This window comes from Triticum aestivum, chromosome 1B (genome assembly GCF_018294505.1).
Source record: "Triticum aestivum cultivar Chinese Spring chromosome 1B, IWGSC CS RefSeq v2.1, whole genome shotgun sequence".
Classification (NCBI taxonomy): Eukaryota; Viridiplantae; Streptophyta; class Magnoliopsida; order Poales; family Poaceae; genus Triticum; species Triticum aestivum.
The window spans coordinates 316,413,120-316,420,915 of NC_057795.1; the positions used below are offsets into that span (position 1 = coordinate 316,413,120).

General features: G+C 39.8%; 1 long non-coding RNA gene across 4 annotated transcripts; it reads right to left on the reverse strand.

Moving 5' to 3' along the window:
* Positions 1 to 210: 210 nt before the first annotated feature.
* On the reverse strand, positions 211 to 6,616 carry LOC123121475 (uncharacterized). Of its 4 annotated transcripts, XR_006459756.1 has the most exons (11): positions 6,394 to 6,616; positions 6,197 to 6,311; positions 5,173 to 5,259; positions 4,712 to 5,078; positions 3,777 to 3,870; positions 3,644 to 3,708; positions 3,457 to 3,524; positions 1,418 to 1,456; positions 1,099 to 1,203; positions 831 to 950; positions 211 to 652 (listed from the first exon to the last, which is right to left on the reverse strand). It is a non-coding gene; the product is annotated as an uncharacterized lncRNA (long non-coding RNA). The 4 variants fall into 4 exon arrangements; XR_006459754.1 differs by lacking the exon at positions 1,099 to 1,203 and having other exon boundaries at positions 3,777 to 3,860; XR_006459752.1 differs by having other exon boundaries at positions 1,099 to 1,456.
* Between the last annotated feature and the right edge of the window lie 1,180 nt (positions 6,617 to 7,796).

A 7,796-nucleotide genomic window follows, 5' to 3' on the forward strand; every position in this document is an offset into this window, starting at 1 on the left:
TCGAGCAAAATGAATGAATCTATACTTTAAAATGCATCTAGATACATCCATATGTGGTCCATAGTGAAATCTCTACAAAGACTTATATTTAGGAACGGAGGGAGTAGTTTGTATTGAAATTTCTAAAAAGACTTACATTTAGGAACGGAGGGAGTACAAAATAGAACTGCAGCAGAAGAGTGTTTATTCATAAAAGCAGAGCAAGAGAAATAGTTTGATCGATGCTAATAGGTAACAGATAGATGACAATCTTACAAGGTGGATGACTGTCATAGACACATCCAGATTTTCAAATCAAGGTTTAACAGTCTCCAAAAGGTGGATGATCTCCAAAAGAGAGGCAGAGTTCCTCGGATCATCAGAACACAGGCATGCCAAGTCTTAGAGACAAACTAAATACGATACATGGATCATATGTATAGACGAGCTGAGGTCAACAATACTGATGCACAGTGAGACTACATCAGTGATTCACTGAGCTGCTCCTATTGGCATTTAATCAACCAACTAGTCTACCATCAAGATAGACCTCACCACCATGAAGTACAAGCCCGCTCAAGAGGAGGTTCCTGACGCAGAGCCGCGACCTCAAGCACCTCACCACCAAGCCAAAACCCAGACATCAGCACAATCATGTTTGATGTTGGACTGCCTGTAACAATGAGAAGAACATTATGATTCTCCAACGCAAGAGTTTCCAAGAATAGGAAAATAAATTTTACATCGTCTCATATTCAGATGACCTCCCTAAATCAGAAGAACAGATTAATTAGATGTACCTAACACACACATGTACATGAAGATAGGATTGATAGATTTTATGTCAGTACCTAATCTCTAACCATCTTCGAGACCTCTCTTGGAACACTGTCCCCCATGGTGTGCAACCACCACCATTCAGCAATTCATCAAATGCCAGCTGCCTTTTAAATGCCACTCTTTCGCAATCCCTGCAAACAACATTGCAGAGACCACAAAAATCTTTGGAAAACTCTTATACAATATGTATTTGTTGTTTAGTTACTTTGCAAATTTAGAGCCTAATGAGAGTAGTTTTTTCTTTAGAAAATAATAACGACGAGAGCGGTAAGGTCATACATGTGCGCACGAAGACTTGTCTTCGTAGCCTGATTTGGTAATGCGAGTATGACACTTGCATGAGTTCCAAGCATTGGTGCATGGTATTGGAGTTAGATGGCTGATCTAGAATCATTTACATGATTTGAGAAATCTTCCTAATAATTTGTTATGTGCAGAATTCAATGAAGTTTTTTAGACAGGTTGATGACTCTTGCAAACTTAATTATCTTAAGTTTCAAACAATTAATTCTTTGTATCTCCTGAACATACAAAAAGAAATAGCCATTGGCAGTCAAAGGAGCATAGACAAGTGTAATCAGAGGGATTAAATTGTTACCTGATCATAGAATGTTCTTTATTCTTCATCCTTCAAAGTCTACAGAGAAGAGGCGAAATTGTATGTATCAGTACTATTCATAGCTATACATCCACAAATTGGTAACACACGAAGAGTACAATTCACCGAGCTAAATTTAGGCATTGCAAAAGCTATCGGTATCACTCAAACACCAGAATATTAGGTAGTAAGTAAAGTTGGTATTTGATTCATGCCATCAAAATAGTATAACTACTGCAAAATGCAAAAGAGAAATGGTCTGAGTTGTGCATGCCTACTAATTGCAGAATAAGACAAAGCCATAACCTCTGGAGTGTCCAATTTTATTATCCCACATGACTCAAGCATCCCTGATCATAAATGGGACACATGAACAACTGAAAAGCTACATTCACACACAAATTTCACCATCTAGGTTATATTTCACTCTCTCCTAACCAATCACAGCTCAGCCGCTCAGGACACTGTTCCTATCCTATGTGGACATCGCAAGAGGAGGTGGCTTGAGCACCTCAGCATGTCCTATGCAGTCATTTTCACACGTTCACACACATTTGTCTTCTACTATGACTTTATGGCTTCCCAGTACAAGATGGAAGTTTGGCTTAATAAACAAAAAACAAGTTTTACTGGCTTGCATAGAAAAAATTTAAACAATATAATAAAATGAATATGTGAAATGAAACAATATTTTCCATGTCATTCCGATCAAAGAAAGACTTGGTCTAGAATTATGAGGAACATTCAATTAGAGAAAAGTCTACTACAGCCAAGAAAGGGAGAAAGATAAATTAGAAACTTTCAGCTGATTGTTTATTTTCGATCAAGGAATCCAATTTAGCCCCTCAAAGACAATTAGCCAGAAACTCATGTGTGTGTGTGTATAGGAAAAATCCATCCTACCACCCAGCGGTAGTTACCATTAAATCAACTCAATACTACAAAAATTAGTGATAGAAACTCCTCTACATATCTTGTGCACACTTGTATGCAATTAGCATCTGTAAGCATGCATTGAGAAAGTTTTTCGTAGCAAAATTTGAGCCGAATATGAAATGATTAGGATCAATGCCAACAAACTGAGCTTAATATTGCTTAGTTTTCTACCACTTCATGAGGCTTGGTATCCCACTTGAAGGGAAACTAAAAGGTACATAAGACATATAGTTTTCCACCACTTCACGAGGCTTTTCATTATTTGTTTCGTGCATTCAGGTCCCCCGCCCTTCCATGTCTATGTCATGGTGTTTTTTATCACATCCATTGATCAAAGTACAATATCCCTGTGACAAATGTTTTGCACATTTCAAGCTGAAGAAAAGTTGGATGGAAGAAAATAGAAGATGGCTTTTCATTCTGTTTGAAAAGATAGAATAAATATAATTTACAAATTCACAGTTCTATATCCGATGAGAAAGAAGCCTCAGTTTTAAGGAGACATCAACACTATCTAGCAAAATAATCAACTAATTTGTCTCTTGTTAGGAGGATAATCTCAAAATACATCTCACAACAGTTTGAACTATCAGCTGACCGTCCACTCTAAAAAACACATAAATATAAGTTAGTACATATAAATTAATCAGCACAAAGGATAATACTCCCTCTGTAACTAATATAAGACGTTTTAGATCACTGAATCTAAAACGTCTTATATTAGTTGCTCTATTTTAGACCAAATAAGAATATATATTATTTGTTGTAGCTTAGACATGTCATAATGCGGCTTCTTTTATAGTCCTTATGACAAAGTCAAACTATTTTAAGGAATGATTAATCAATATGTTTCTTGTCTAATTCGAGCAAGGCTTGATTTATTCTATTTCTCACAAAATGTTTTGAGCTTTTTGGTTGTTGGTATATATAATATTCTGCTCAAGAATAAGTAATCTACGTATGTAACCTCGACATCGTAACCTAGTGAATGAATCAATCAGTGTGATGATGTATATGAACCTAAAAATGACAAGAACGGAAGCTCAGGACATACATTTATATAGGTAACAACAAAAAAGTGTGATCTGGTTAGGATCAAGAACCTGTCTAGAATAGTGAGCTGCATCTCTTCTTATTCAAGCCATTTGAAATCTATCTTCTGCAACTCCTCCTACATCATACAAATAAAGATGTTGAACCAATAATATGGTGCAAGACAAAACATTCTGATTACTATAATGATAATGAAAACAAATCCGTTGAATTTTCATATTTTCTGTAATATTATACCCGATCATCATATCAGCATTTTTATTACATAAAGATGTATTTGTCTGTGAAGATCTAATTCAACCCTGCAAAATAATAACATGAGTTAGCTCCAAAGCATTGAAATTTTGAAAACAATTTCCAGGCACATTACCTCATTGTTGATAAAGATCGTCCTCGTTGAAACACCACAGTTTGATGATAACTTCATAGTCCTTGCTTCCTTTGAGGTTCCATTCTTAATGGTACTGTTAAACAAGAGCACAAATGCAGCTATCAGTATAAAAAGATTGGGATTATGCAAAATAAAAGGAATACAAGAAATTAGTTACGCACAGACATTCAGCATAACATATGCATCTGAACAATAGTTTACCCAACCCTAAAAACTGAAGCATAAAACCTATAGTTAATGAGATAAAATGGAAATGGAAACAAAATTCTTCAAAAGGAAAAACATCTTAACTTCTAATAAAATCATCGTTATTCAGGAAATAAATATATACAATGTATATATACCTACTTAATAAATATTTGAGCAATTGCAATACACTCGATTTGTTGTGCTTTGAAATGGACTGGTATGCTCAGGAAAAACTTGGTAGTTGACAGTTAGTAAAATAGCCGGGACTGGAGATAGATGCAGCAGAGTAAGACTTATATAGGTGGGAATAACAAACAAACAAAGCTATCATTTAGTCATGCACAACTCGGTCCATTCCAAGTTGACTTATGGTGCGTAGAAATTACACACATTGTTCAAACAGATACAAAATAATGCAAGGCAGAACATGAGGTGATGATTGCAGAACTTAACTGGGTTTACTCCGGGAATGAGGAGGGCAATACATAGATCTATTCTGAATAAGTGAATCCAACATGTCATACATTACACTACATTATTTAATAACTCACACTACTAGATGGTAGTCTCCAACAAATTAAAATTGGTGCGGCATACCAAGAGGCCTTGTAGACAAAGCATATATATTGTTCAAAGAAAAGCATGGGGTAACATATTACTACTCACCAGTCATCAAACTCAGGCACATGATTAAGGACATCAATAAATAGTGGGGTGGCTCATACCTTGATGAAGCCAATGTCCTTGGCATAGTTGTGGAAGCAATGCCTGCAGCACACCCGTACTTCCGGATCAGGCCATGCGAGTTGCCGCAGACACGGGATACTCATTCATCAGATCCCATCCATGGAAATTTGATAGTATATGAGCGGAACAATAATCAGAAACAAAGAGGGGCAGCAGATCCAGAGGAGCGCATCAAGTATTGCATCTCCAATTCTCCATACAACGTTAAATATATTATTTTCACGTTCTTTGCTATGTGCTTGAAGCTAATCATTCCCTGTTCTTGTCAATCATGTGGATCATTCTCACTCAAAATTCCCACCAATGGAAATTGAGGAAATATTGTAAGCAACACTACAGAGCGAGCTGGATGTCGTTAAAGAAATAGTGGTTAGCACTTCTATCAAACTAATACTAATGTTATCGTCTGTATGAAAACCAAAAAGGAACATCATCATACCTTAACATCCGGTGACTAATGATCTAGTGTCGTCAAAGCAAATGGAATTATTAACCACCACAACTCGCCAAGCTTCGGGTAATTAACCTGAAACAATCGAAGAAGCAACTGGAGTGAACACCTTTAATGCTGAAATGGCTCCACATTACTGATTATGCTTCCGGCGCTGTTACAAGTATTAACTGCAGCACATTTTCTGATTATCATAGTAATTGTCCAATCGAATATTTTTATTCAATCAAGCAGGTCTCAAATTTTCCTAAATGAACTACTACTCGTACAAACAATAGCTTTATGACACTAATTAATCACCAGCTATTAGTGGCAGATTATAGATAAAACTGAAAGCACAAGTGGCATGGTGCGCGCATCAATCAATTCATCGAACGTGATCTCGGGCAGCTAGTGCATCATGCCATTTGATTATACTTGTTTCAAATGTACTCCCTCCGTCCTGAATTACTTGTCGCTCAAACGGATCTATTTTTTTAGTGCTAAATACATGGCGACAAGTAGTTTGGGACAGAGGGAGTATGTTTTTCTTCAAATAATTTGGGTGCCGATTTCTGTCCTCAGTAGTTATGTATGCTCTTATGTCTAAGTGGCCGCGTCTGAACTGCATTCTCACTCGATGTGTGAAATGAGGCATCCCATAATTTGCTTCATAATTTTTGTTTTGCTAATTAACCCATACAAAACATCATGAATGTTGATTTTTTTTTTTGCATAAACTGGTAAAACTTAAGCTAGTTTGACTTGGGACCAAACTAAAAAGAACATCCTATTTTAGGATGGAGAGGGTATTTATTATATGACACAAGAACAGCTACCTGAATGTTTATATAGTTGAAGGAGGTAAAAGGATAACACCACATGCCACACAAAGAATATTCAATCACGGGTGGGATGGGGTGGGTGGCGTGAGGAACCAAGCCATTATTAATCTAATCAATAAAGAGGCTATTCTAATCAAATCTAATAAAGAAAAGAACAAGAGGGACAGGGAGAAGAAGATAGCACATACATGAACTGGAGGACCTGAGGTCCGGGCCGCAGGGGTTGGGGTCAGCGGGCCGCAGGCTGCCGATCTGTTGCTCCGTCGTGGCGTTCAGCCACCTTGAACTCCAGCAGCGTCTCACCTGAGGGCGGGACAAGCATCAGCCATGGAGATTCAGAGATTTATTGAGGAGAGGAATTGAAGACTGGACGGGGTGAGCGGACCTCCACCCACGGCTTCCTTGTCAATGGCAAACTCGAGGCCACCAGCCCGCCCCGCCCCGCCCCGCCCCCAGCAACAACTCACCTGGGGCGACGGCGGTAACCCAGGCAGGGAGATGAGAGGAACGGGGAGGAGAAGGAGTAAGAGAAGGGGAGGAGCCGGTGGCGCAGGGACTCGGGAGAGGAGGAGGCGAGGGGAGAGGGGAATGGCACAGTGGGGAGGAAGCGTGTGCCGGCGGCTTGGTTTTACCGAGATATTTTTTTTCACCGCAGCGTTGCACAGTAACTTTGCCGACGTGTACAACGCGAGAGAGCGCCCTTGTAGCGACTGTTAATGGGGTGTATGTGTATATAACCTGAAAGATGGCAGTCTTCGGCTTCAGCCCCGTTTGCAAAAAAGCGCATTTTCACATTTAATCCAACATCTTGGTCCTGTGAAGGAGGTGATAGCGTAGCAAACTAGGCAACCGGACTATAATGCTTTATCACTTCCACTTAGCCATAGGAGTTCGATGGTGGGGCTACTATATAGCCCCTAGGGGCACCGCGCTCTCCGAATTCGGGGTGCGCGTGTGCCTAACCGGGAAACGGTCCTTCGTCAAAGCGGAGGAATTCTAAACATTTCGGTGGTCGATCGAGTGGTTGACCAGTCTCTCGCTATATCATGACAGTCAGTTTTTGGCTTTCTCTACTGAGGTGCTCACCAGGCCGAACTGGGGCACAATCGCAGTAGTTCTCCTGGTGCCGCGTTAGCCGATAGAATGGAACGTAAGGCAGCAAAACACAGGAGCCGGGCAAACCCAACATTTGACCAAAGACATGATTCGGAGCTGATGCATATAAGGCCTAACTCGAGACGCCGAACACTCCCTAAGGTATTCGGTCTTTATGAAAACGGGCAGAACGATGCCCTAAGCCCCTAGTGTCCAGGTACGCGCGAAAACTTCTGACGCGGCCGATGCCAAAACGCCAGCCTCCTCCTCGGTTATGGTAAGAAACCGGGGGATATGTATCAACAAGAGACAGTAAAAAAAGGTTTACGCAGGGTCTTAATCTGAAAAAAATCCTTGCAACGGGTTCCTACTGCACGTCTGCACCTGTGTCTTCGTTGTGCCGTATCCTGGACGGGTGTAGCACGTTGTTCATTTGTAAAAGAGAATAACTTAGTTTGAAAAAAAGATCGTGCGAAAAATGTATTTAAAATAAACAGAGTATGATTCAAAAAATGAATAAAATTGAGCTTTATTGGCTCTTATTGTTCATGCGTGCAGCCCCTTGTAAAGGGGTACGCGGCTAGTAAGCCCCTTGTTTATTTATACCGGACTCGCCTAACCGTGTCCGGGGTCTGAATGACCTGTTTTAGGGGCCTTGATCAGCAAAGCCGGATTAGTGTGTGGCTGTCAAGG